This window comes from Myotis lucifugus, unplaced genomic scaffold, assembly GCF_000147115.1.
Source record: "Myotis lucifugus unplaced genomic scaffold, Myoluc2.0 scaffold_4, whole genome shotgun sequence".
Classification (NCBI taxonomy): domain Eukaryota; kingdom Metazoa; phylum Chordata; class Mammalia; order Chiroptera; family Vespertilionidae; genus Myotis; species Myotis lucifugus.
The window spans coordinates 15342751-15355401 of NW_005871052.1; positions in this window are offsets into that span (position 1 = coordinate 15342751).

Consider the following 12651-nt stretch of genomic DNA (forward strand, 5'->3'; position numbering starts at 1 on the left):
GGAACCCCAGGCTGTGGGGACAGCACAGGGGGTACGTGGGGAACAAATAATTGTTCCATTGGGCTGAGTGTATAGGCATTAGGCCTGGAGTGTGTTGAAGCCAGATCGTGAAGAGCCTTGAATCCATTTAGTCATTCATACAGCCATTTCTTGTTAAGTACCTACTTTGCACTGAGCCCTTTCCTGAGTGCTGTGAACATAGCAGTGAACAGAACAGAACAAACCCTTGCCCTTGGGGATCTGGTTTGCTGGCAAAAAAGAAGAATTCCTCAACAGGGCCTGAGCACTTTCCCCAGCCTCTAAAGGCACTGAAGGCTGTCAGCATACCAAGGCCCAGAAGGCCTGTGGGCACGTTGGGGGCCAGAAGGAGAGGGTCTATATGAAGGAGTCCTGAGAAAACAGAACAAGAATGGTGCGGGGGGGCGGGCTTTGAGGCTCTGGAAACTGAGCTGTTTGGAGCAAAACAACAAACAATAGAGAAATAGGGAGGTTGTTGAGCACCACAGCTGTGCTTTAGGGAGGCTGCTCAGGAACATGTACAAGATGGACTTTGGGGGAAAGAGTAGACACCAGGAGGCATGGAGGGGAACATTGTTCCAATACTTAGGATTCCCAGTCATAAAATGCCAGCAACAAATTACAATGCAGAACTCTTGTTCAAAAATTATTAAGAATTTAAGATGATGACACCAGAGCATTAAGCCGTGCCCATGAATGTGGTGCTCCTAACCTGTACCTGGTGCTCACAATTCTGTACAGCCCCACAGGACCTGAGCAAAACTGAGTTTAGCATAATTCACCCCACAGACACATCTAATGTCCTCCCCTTCCTTTCAATCTAGATATCTCTAGCTGCCACTTGAGACCAACCTGTCTCCAGGGCAGATATTTCCTTTCAGGCCCTCCAAGAGTTGCTTGTCATCATTCATTCATTCATTCATTCATTCTTTTTTTTTTCTTTCAATCAAACATTTAACAGGGAATATAACAAAAAGGTCATGGACCTTGGAATGTGACAGACCTTTGTTTAAAATTAAGCCTTATCTCTCACTAGCTGGGCAAGTCCCTTAACCATTTCTGAGCCTCAGTTTCCTAAGTTATAAAATAGGGACAACAATACCTACCTACCTTGTAGAGCTGTTATAATGTTCAAATTAGACAACAGGTGCAAAGTGATACTACCCTTTCACATTACACAGTATATGCTCAGTCTGTAGTTGGTAGAAAGAGTCATGGACCGGGAGTCAGAAGTCATTTTCTGGATATTCCATTTCCTAGCTGTGACCCTGGACAAGGCATTTCAGGTCTTAGTTTTAATTTGCTCATTTGTAAAATGGGAATAATCATTCATATTTCATAGGTTTGTGAAAAAAACACAGGCAATGTGTCTAGTAGAATGGTTGGTGATCTTAAATGGAAGTTCTCTATCCTCTTCATGATACACATCCACTCGGTTCTTCTTTCTGCCCACAGTGTGATCCACAGTGATCCTAGTTACTCAAGGCAGCTTTCTCCCTCTGTGTGGGCCCCTGACTTAGTTGCCAGGTTATACCTTGGGTGCCTTGGTCCCAGATAATGCTCAAGAATAGATTTCCTGAGCCCCAAACTCTTGGACATCTGGCTCTCTCCCACCCTGGGCCTCTCACTGACAAGTCCCATGGTGGTTGCTTCCCTCAAGGCTTTCTCTGTACCTCTGAAGCCAGGTCTTTGACCTGTTCCTTCTCCACAGTGTCATCTCCAACTCAGCACAACACTGACCTGCCCATGATGATAAGAGCTACTTCCTTCTAGAGCTCAGCATTCTAGGCTCAATTCTACCTGGGAGGCTCAGACATCATAAATTCCAAATCCTCTCTCAACCCTCTTCTCTCAAGTTCTTGGGGTACTTTCTAGGCAACTCATCAGGTTGGTGTGGCATGGATGGTGGCAGCATGCAGAGTAGGCCTGACTGCCAAGTACTAGGCCTGAGAGCCCAATAAGCCAGAAGGTACCTGGCCACAGTTCTGAGTTTCACAGGTGATGATGCTAGGCCCTAAGATTAGATGTGGCTGGCAGGAAAGATCACGCAGGCAGAAAGCAGGCACCAGGAGGACAGCAAGGTGAGGCTAGAGTGTTAGCTAAGGTAATATGTCAGCTTCCACAGGTGGAGTCAGTCAGGCTGAGCCCAGTACCCAGCAAGTCAGCAACATTAGAAAACAGGAAGCACAGAAGGGAGCTCCAGTGCTGGGGTGGAGACAGTTGGCTTTCTATCCTGTTTGGTGGGCTCACAGGAGTGTGTTTTGAACCACTCATTCATTCAATATTTATTGAGTACCTACTACATGCTGGGCACTATTCTAGATGTTGGGGATACAGCAGAGAACAAAAGACCCTGACTTATATTCTAATGGCCAAATAAAGGTCACACAGGAATAAATGTACACGTGATGAGAAGTGCTATGGAGAAAGGAAAGGCGGATGAGAGGGGTAAGGAGTGCTGGGTAGGAGAGGGAAGTGGAGTCGCTATTTTATAGCATGTGGTAAAGGAGAAGGCCTTTGCAATAAGGTGATATTGAAGCAGAGGTTGAAGGGCGCGAGGGTATGTTATATCAAGTTCTGTGGAAAGTATGTCTCCAGTAGAGGGAAGAGCAAAGGCATAGAGGTGGGTGTATGTTCAGTGGGCTTAGAGAATGAGCATTAAAGAGTGTACTGGGAGATGAGTCAGAGAGGTGGCCTGGGAGACTAATATTGTAGGACCTTGTAAGTCATTTAGCTTTTGTTCTGAGGGGAATGGAGGTATTGGAGGGTTTCAAGCAGATGAGTGACAGGATCTGACTTATGTCTTAACAGAGAAATACAATGGCTGCTGTGAGGTGAATGGATAGAATTGAGAGAAGAGTAAGAAGGCTCTTGAAACTATCCCAATGGGAGATGAGGGTGCCTTGGACCAAAGTGGAAGTGGCAAGATGGTAAAAAAATAATGGTTAGATTCTGCATCTCTTTAGAAGGCAGAGACAGCAGGAACTCAGCAGAGGACCAAGGACTATCTAGGAGGATAATTTGCCTGTGTGAAGAGAGGGATGGAGGCACCAGGCCTCCAGGGAGAGGTCTTTTCCATACAGGCTTCCAACCACACCTTCCCCAACATACTGCTTTGTGTCTGGCAGCATTATTAAGCAGTCAGTGAAGCAGTGCCCTACATGGGCATGGAGGCTCAAATCAGCCTGTAAGGCACAATTGCAGATAGTCAATTGCCCATGAAGTTGGAACCAACCAGTACCTCACAAGTTAAGCCCCACATATTGCTGTTAAGGAACCATGTGGTATGAAAAAAAATGTATTATTAAACATGCCAACTATGCTCAGTGTAGTAAGATGCTGATGTCAGGAGGGGCTGAAGGCCTGTGGGGAAGATCATGAGAGAACAGCAGAACCACATAATAAATGGACATATGATACTACTTCACTGAGCTAGGTATCTGGGATGTGCAGGCTCAAGTCACAGTCCCTCAAAGAAATTAAGGAATGAGTGCTAAAATCTTGGTTAGACTCTGTCTCACAGAGATAACCCATCTAGCTCATGGAGCCAGAGATGCTCATGACAGGGTGGCCAGAGGTGCCAAGGAACCACCTTCAAATACTCTTTGACTTTCCACAAAGTGGCCATTCAGCCCTTGATCACAAACCTCCAGTGATGGGGCACTCACTATCTATCCCCTTCCCAATTTTAAGCATGGACAGCTGTTGAGAAAATTATTTCTTAGACTAATCTGTAAAACTCTGTTTCCCTGTAGCTTTCCCCCAGGAGTCTGCCCCCTGAGGCCACACAGACACTGTCTAGTCCCTCTGGTTCCTCTACCAATGATAGCCCTTCAGAGCTCCCAGAATAGAGATCACCTTCCCTGGTCTTTTCTGCTCCAGGCCATGAAGCTTCAGATCCTTCAGATCCTTATGGGACCTGGGCTTTAGCCCCTTGCTGGTCCTCCCTGACTGCATCATGCACTCTGCCTTTCCTGCTCTGCTTGAAGACCTCCTCAAAAGATTGTCCATAAAGGACTGGCTCTTCCCACATTGGATCTCACTAGCTTCCTGGCCTACCAACCTCTATGTATAAGCAGGGACCAGAACCATCTAAAACCTGCCCTGCCACATGCTGCTGTCCCTGGAACCCATGGATTTGGGGGCAGGGTGCTCTTCCCCAGCACCTGCTTCTCAGACTGGTTCTCAGAAAGCTTTGAGGCCAAGTCAACTGAGGATGACTGCTTTCCTGAAGCTGCCCTGCTAGCTCCTCCCTTTTCTTCTGACTCATCCATCTTCATACTTTTCACTCACCCACTAAATGTTCAGTGTCTCATCCCCACACAGCTCCTTCCCTCTCCCACTTCTGAGAGCAAGGCCCAGAACTGTCCATTCTGGGGGTTCCCTCTTCTCCCCATGAGGTCATGGTAAGCTTGATTGCATCCAGACAGTCTGCCACTGCTGCCTCCTGGCCCACAGCCCTTGGAGGAGCCCCAGCACCCTCTTGGCTTGGCATCTGTGCTCATTCAGGCCCCAATTTCCTACCTTGCCAATAAGGAGGGGTTGGTATCCCCCAACCTGAAAAGTATGTCTCATTTCTACACTTCTTGACACCCAGGGCTGTGATGGATTCTTTCCCATCAGCCATGATGATCTTAGCAGTAGATTTCCTTTTGCTGAAACCTCCTGACAGGGCAGCAGGGCAAGGGTAGGGGCAGGAGTGGAGGGTTGGCACAGGGGGGCATACATGGGTTGCAGTTTCCTCAGGACTCTGCAGATCCAGGGGCAAGAGAAGCTAGGGATGGTCAGCACTAGGCCTGAGAACAAGACTGGCTTCTACATCTGGCCCATGGAGGTAGGGTGTCAGGGGTCTGGCCTAGTGAGCTCCTCTGGCCTCCCTGCTTTCCTGTGCATCAGAAGCTCCCCCACCCACCTCAAAACCCATGCAGCATGTGGCAAGCAGCTGGCTGGAGGTTTCTGTGAAAAGCTAGGGCTCATCAGAGTCAGGCCTGAAAATGAATGAGCCTTGGTATGCAGCTGAGGGAGGTAGTCCTAGTGGGTAGAGTTCCAGTCCCAGAGGTTGGGCCACCTTCCTTTCTGTAGGCTAACTCTGGGCTAAAGCTGAAGGGACTACAGGAACTGCTGAGTTTGTGGCCCAATGACCATTCTTTGGTTCTTACTCATTATATCTGTGCTGCCTCTCACTACCAGTGTTAGACTCCTCTGAGACCTCCCCAGAAAGCCCCTTTGCATACAAAGGCCCAGCACAGCTCTTGGGTGGTTGCTTCTGTAGCCCAGTCAAGGTCCCCAGAAAGCTGCTTGACCTTCTCCCAATACCAGCTCTGTCCTGAAATAAGAATAAGAATGAAAATAATAAGAAGAATATATGCTGCCTAATGAAGAGTACCAGTGATGTAGGTATTATTATTAAATCCATTTTACAGTTAAGCAAACTGAGGCTCAGAGAAGAACGTTACTTGCCTGTGGAGGGCCCCCTGCCAGGGAAGGCACCATGGGCTTTCTTTTAAGTTCATGTTGACTGAACCCAAGATGTAGGCACAGCCTTGTCTTGGGGGCATATCTAACCAAGAGGTGAGAATGCCTCAGTTTGACTCTTCAAAGCCCAGGTGCCTGGGAGTGGTTTTTTGATATGTAAATCCAGCCAAGCACCAGGAATGAATAGGACTCTCCTCCCTCTGACTGGCCCCGCCCTGTGGGAGGGGCCCTGTGATGGAGCCACGACTGCTCATCAGGCCCACCAGCTGGGCTGCCCAGAACTGATGTAACTTCCTGGTATTTGGGTATAAATTAAACATGTGGTTCCAGTGCTGGGCCCCCTGTCTGTCCTTCCATCAGAGGGCAGAAGCCCACCCGACCCCAGCTTTTTCTATTTTTGTGTCTTGTCTCTTTAGTTCATTTTTCAATCCCAAGTGCCTCTACTCAAAGAACCGGTTCATTTCTCTTTCCATGCTGGATGCGGAGAAGAGAAACCCCCTGCCATACTTGCCACAGAGCTAGGAAGTAGTGAAGATAAGATTTAAACATTCATCTGTGATTCCAGAAAGAGGTTCCAGTTCTGGTACTTCCAGCTTCTCTGCATTCACAGTTCTGCTTTTCCCCTTCCCACTTTCTCATATTCTTTCCTCTTTACCCTCCCTTCCCATGCCCCTCATGCCCATCCCAGTCTCTGCTGTGTGTCCTCCCTCCATCTCCTACCCTTGCCCCCACCCCAGGCTGCATGAAAGACAGCCATCAGCAGCTCACTCCCTTGGCTGAAACGTGGAGCTCAGCTGCTCCAGACACACATTTTTACCAGACCAGATAAGGTTTCACCATTGGGGCAGTGAGCAATTTATTTCTGAGTCTGAAGTGGGGGAGGAGGGGAAGCAAAAAAAAGTGAGAAAGCGTGTGTCAGTTGTGTGTGTGTGTGTGTGTGTGTGTGTGTGTGTGTGTAGAGGAGTGGGGGTAGGGAAAATCAGACCTTGGTACAGTGGAAAGCAATAGAAGCTTGCTGGCTCCTCTTCACTCCTAAATAGAGGAACTTGATTAAAGGGAGTGGAATGTGGCAGAATTTAGGGCAGAAACACTCGGCTTTCCCTACCTTTTTAAATACTGCAGTCCAGCTACCATGCCCATCACTGCTGAAAAATGTTTTTATGAAAGTCACTAAGGGATATATAGAAAATGGCGACCAGCAGGAAGGTAGGGAGGGAGAGAGTGTGAGAGCGCAAGGAAGTGATAGAGGAGTGTGTGGACGTGTGTGGTGTGTATAAGTTAGGGACAGTTAGATTCTGCAGGTCTTCTAAGGGGCTGCTAAACCCGGCAGTCTTAGGCGGCGGAGTCCTGCTCCCAGCGCGGACACTCCTGGGCGGCCAGCACAGGCACAGAGACCACGCCATCTTGGGAAACAGAGCTGCTTGAGACTAGGATCCTGGCCTCAGCACCACCCAGTCTGATCTCAGACGCATACCAGGACCCTGCAGCCACTGGGGACAGAGACCTGTGACCACAGCTACAGACCTGCGGATACCAAAAGTTCAGAGATCCCCGCAGCAGATCCATGAGTAACAGAGCCCATCCCCCCTTCCCGCAGGCTCACGGGCAGCGCCAGAGTAACTAACTGATAGACCCACCCCTTGCCGGGGCCTCAGCGCTGCAGGAACTTTGGCCTGGAAGTGCGCGAGAACCTTGGAACTGATCCTTCGCGCACTGCCGGCTTCGGAGCCCTGGGCTGGGAGCAAACGCGCTAACGGGAATTTGTCCACATAGCACAGGCCCAGGGACCCCGTTTCTCGGGGCAGGAGGCAGCACCAAGCACCAGTGACTTGACTGTGTTTCTTATCACCTGCACCTGAGATCCTGATTCCCTGTGCATTCATACTAAGAGCCAGTGAATCCAATTCCTGGTGCAAGGGCACACAGGGACCCTGATTATCAAGGCGAGGTCGCGCGAAGCAACAGAGACTCTGATACTGGTCTCTTGGGGAACTCTGACTCCTGGCGCATGCTAGGGGGCTCTGGTTTTCAACACGGTGCAGGCAGGGTCCCTGATTCTAAAGGCACGTACGAGGCCACATTGAGCGCTGGCAACACTGACTCAGAGCGAGCCTGGTTCCCACCAACCAACAACAACCACACATCTTAGTGTCAGAGCTCTTCAGTGACACTAGGGTGGTGGGAGGCTCCCACTGCACACGGCCCAGGCCCACGCAACTCGACGTTTGAACCATCGGGAGATAATCAGAATGAAGAAACCACACAACACCCAGAGGAAAGACAATGAGGAATCACCAAGAAAGGAAATTAATGAAGTTGAAGCATGCAACATGACAGAAAAAGAATTCAGAATAATGGTTGTACAATTCATTCGCCAGATGGATGAGAAAATCAACAACCTATGCAAGAATCAGGAAGAAATGAAAAGTGATATAGCTACAATCAAAAACACCATGGAAAGTTTCAACAGCAGACTAGAAGAAGCAGAGGACCGAATTAGTGAGTTAGAAGATAAGGCAGAGAAACAAGCTCAATCTGAACAGCAACTGGAGAAAAAAATTAAAAAACAGGAGGAGAGCATAAGGGAGCTTCAGGACAACATGAAACGAAGTAACATATGCATAATAGGGCTGCAAGAAGGACAAGAAGAGCAGCAAGGATTAGAAAAACTATTTGAAGAAATAATGACAGAAAACTTCCCAGATATGGGGAAGAAAAAAGTTACACAAGTACAGAGAGTCCCAGGCAAGATGAACCCCAAAAGACCCACACCAAGACACGTCATAATAACGATGGCAAACGTACAAGACAAAGAGAGAATCTTAAAGGCTGCAAGAGAGAAACAGAGAGTTACCTACAAAGGATCCCCCATCAGATTATCAAATGATTTCTCAACAGAAACACATCAGGCCAGAAAAGAATGGACAGAAATTTACAAAGTGATGCAAAGCAAAGGACTGAATCCAAGAATACTCTACCCAGCAAGGCTATCATTCAAAATTGAAGGGGAAATAAGAAGCTTCACAGACAAAAAAAGGCTAAGGGAGTTTATCACCACCAAGCCAGCAATGCAAGAAATGCTAAAGGGACTGGTGTAAAAAGAAGAAATAAAAAGCCCAGAAAGAAAACAGCCACAAAAAAATAGAAATGGCTACAAACAAGTACCTTTCAATAATAACTTTAAACGTAAATGGACTAAATGGCCCAATCAAAGGACATCAAGTGGCTGAATGGATAAAAAAACATGACCCATACATTTGCTGTCTACAAGAGACCCACCTCATTAGAAGGGACTCACACAGATTGAAAGTGAAGGGATGGAAAAATATCTTTTAGGCAAATGGAAAGGAAAAGAAAGCTGGGGTAGCAATACTTATATCGGACAAAATAGACCTCAAAGTGAAGGCCATAACAAGAGATAAGGAAGGCCACTTCATAATACTAAAGGGGTCAATACAACAAGAAGATATAACCCTGGTAAACATATATGCACCCAATGCAGGAGCACCCAAATTCATAAAAAAAAAACTCCTGGAAGATATCAAAGGAGAGATCGACAACAATACAACCATAGTAGGGGACTTTAATACACCACTGACATCACTGGATAAGTCCTCTAGACAAACAATCAGCAAACAAACAGCAATACTAAATGACTCACTAGATCAGATGGACTTAATTGACATCTTCAGAACACTTCACCCCAAAGCCGCAGAATATACGTTCTTCTCAAGTGCTCATGGGACATATTCAAAATTAGACCACATATTGGGTCACAAACAAAGTCTCCCCAAATTCAAGAAGATTGAAATCATACCAAGCATCTTCTCAGACCACAAAGGCATAATATTAGAAATAAACTACAATAAAAACAACTCAAAATACTCAAACACTTGGAAGCTGAATAGCATGTTATTAAATATTAATTGGGTTACCAATGAGATCAGAGAAGAAATTAAAAACATCCTGGAATCTAATCACAATGAAAACACAACAATCCAAAACCTTTGGACACAATGAAAGCAGTCCTGAGAGGGAAGTTTATAGCTCTACAGGCCTACCTCAACAAACAAGAAAAAATGGTAGTAAATCATCTAAATCTACAGCTCAAAGAATTAGAAAGAGAGCAACAAGAAAACCCAAGAGTGAGCAGAAGGAAGGAGATAATAAAGATTAGAGCAGAAATAAATGACATAGAGACCAAAAAAACAATAAAGAAAATCAATGAAACCAAGAGCTGCTTCTTTGAAAGGATAAACAAGATTGATGAACCTCTAGCCAGGCTCACCAAGAAGCAAAGAGAGAGGACCCAAATAAACAAAATCAGAAACGATAGAGGCGAAATAACAACAGATCCCACAGAAATACAAATGATTGTTAAACAATACAACAGACAACTCTACTCCAACAAACTAGACAACCTGGAGGAAATGGACATATTCCTAGAAAAATTACAACATTCCAAAACTTAATCAGGAAGAATCTAAAAATCTCAACAGGCCAATAACTATGGAAGAAATTGAAGCAGTCATCAAAAAGTTTCCAGCAAACAAAAGCCCAGGACCAGACGGCTTCACAGGGGAGTTTTACCAAACATTCAAGGAAGAACTAAAACCTATCCTCCTCAGACTACTACAAAAAATTCAAGAGGAAGGAACACTTCCAAGCTCATTCTATGAAGCCAGCATCACCCTAATACCAAAACCAGGTAAAGACAACACAATGAAAGAGAATTACAGGCCAATATCCCTCATGAACATAGATGCCAAAATCCTCAACAAAATCTTAGCAAATCAGATCCAGCAGTACATCAGAAAGATCATACACCATGACCAAGTAGGATTTATCCCAGGGATGCAAGGATGGTACAATATCCGCAAATCAATAAACGTGATACATTACATAAACAAATTGAAGGAAAAAAACCACATAGTCATATCAATTGATGCAGAAAAAGCATTTGACAAAATTCAACACCCATTTTTGATAAAAACTCTCAGCAAGGTGGGAATAGAAGGATCATACCTCAACATAATAAAAGCCATATATGACAAACCCACAGCCAACATCATACTCAATGGACATAAACTAACACCATTTCCCCTAAGAACAGGAACGAGACAGGGATGCCCACTCTCACGACTCCTGTTGGACATAGTACTGGAAGTATTAGCCATTGCAATTAGGCAAGAAGAAGAAATATAAGGCATCCAAATTGGAAAAGAAGAAGTAAAACTGTCCTTATTTGCAGATGACATGATATTATACTTAAAAAACCCTAAAGACTCCATCAAAAAACTATTAGACTTAATAAAAGAATTCGGCAATGTAGCAGGATACAGAATTAATGCCAAGAAATCTATGGCATTTCTATACACCAATAGTGAACTTGCAGAAAGAGAGACTAAAAAAGCAATCCCATTTACCATCGCACCAAAAAAATTAAGCTACCTAGGAATAAACTTAACTAAAGAGGTAAAAGACCTCTACTCAGAAAACTACAGGATGTTGAAAAAAGAGATAGAGGAAGACATAAAGAGATGGAAGAACATACCATATTCTTGGATTGGTAGAATCAACATCATTAAAATGTCCATACTGCCCAAAGCAATCTATAAATTCAACACACTTCCCATTAAAATACCAACGGTATATTTCACAGACCTACAACGAACTCTCCAAAAATTCATCTGGAATAAAAAATGACCCCGAATAGCTGCAGCGATCCTGAGAAAGAACAAAGTAGGTGGGATCTCAATACCAGATATCAAGCTGTATTACAAAGCCACTGTTCTCAAAACTGCCTGGTACTGGCACAAGAACAGACATATAGATCAATGGAATAGAATAGAGAGCCCAGAAATCAGCCCAAACCAATATGCTCAATTAATATTTGACAAAGGAGGCAAGAACATACAACGGAGTCAAGGTAGTCTCTTCAATAAATGGTGTTGGGAAAATTGGACAGATACATGCAAGAAAATGAAACTAGATCACCAACTTACACCATACACAAAAATAAACTCAAAATGGATAAAGGACTTAAATATACGACGGGAAACCATAAAAATACTAGAAGAATCCAAAGGCAACAAAATCTCAGACATATGCCGAAGCAATTTCTTCACTGATACAGATCCTAGGGCATTGGAAACTAAAGAGAAAATAAACAAATGGGACTACATCAAAATAAAAAGTTTCTGCACAGCAAAAGAAACCATCAACAAAACCACAAGAAAGCCCACTACATGGGAGAACATATTTGCCAACATTATATCTGATAAGGGCCTAATCTCCAAAATTTATAGGGAACTCATACAACTTAACAAAAGGAAGATAAACAATCCAATCAAAAAATGGGCAAAGGACCTAAATAGACACCTTTTAAAAGAGGACATTCAGAAAGCCAAGAGACATATGAAAACATGTTCAAAGTCACTAATCATCCGAGAGATGCAAATCAAAACAACCATGAGGTACCATCTCACACCTGTCAGAATGGCTATCATCAACAAATCAACAAACGACAAGTGCTGGAGAGGATGTGGAGAAAAAGGAATACTTGTGCACTGCTGGTGGGAATGCAGACTGGTGCAGCCACTATGGAAGACAGTATGGAGGTTCCTCAAAAAACTGGAAATGGAACTCCCATTTGACCCTGTGATCCCACTTCTAGGAATATATCCCAAGAAACCAGAAACACCAATCAGAAAGGATATATGCACCCACATGTTCATAGCAGCACAATTCACCATAGCTAAGATCTGGAAACAGCCTAAGTGCCCATCAGTAGATGAATGGATTAGAAAACTGTGGTACATCTACAGGATGGAATACTATGCTGCTGTAAAAAAGAAGGAACTCTTACCATTTGCAACAGCATGGATGGAACTGGAGAGCATTATGCTAAGTGAAATAAGCCAGTCAATGAAGGAAAAATACCACATGATCTCACTCATTCATGGATAATAGAGTCCATTATAAACTTTTGAACAATAATAGATACAGAGGCAGAGTTGCCTGGAACAGACTGTTAAACTACAGCAGGAAAGCCGGGGAGGGTGGGGGGGCAGGAGGGAGGGGTAAGAGATCAACCAAAGGACTTGTATGCATGCATATAAGCATAACCAATGGACATAAGACACTGGGGGGGTGGGG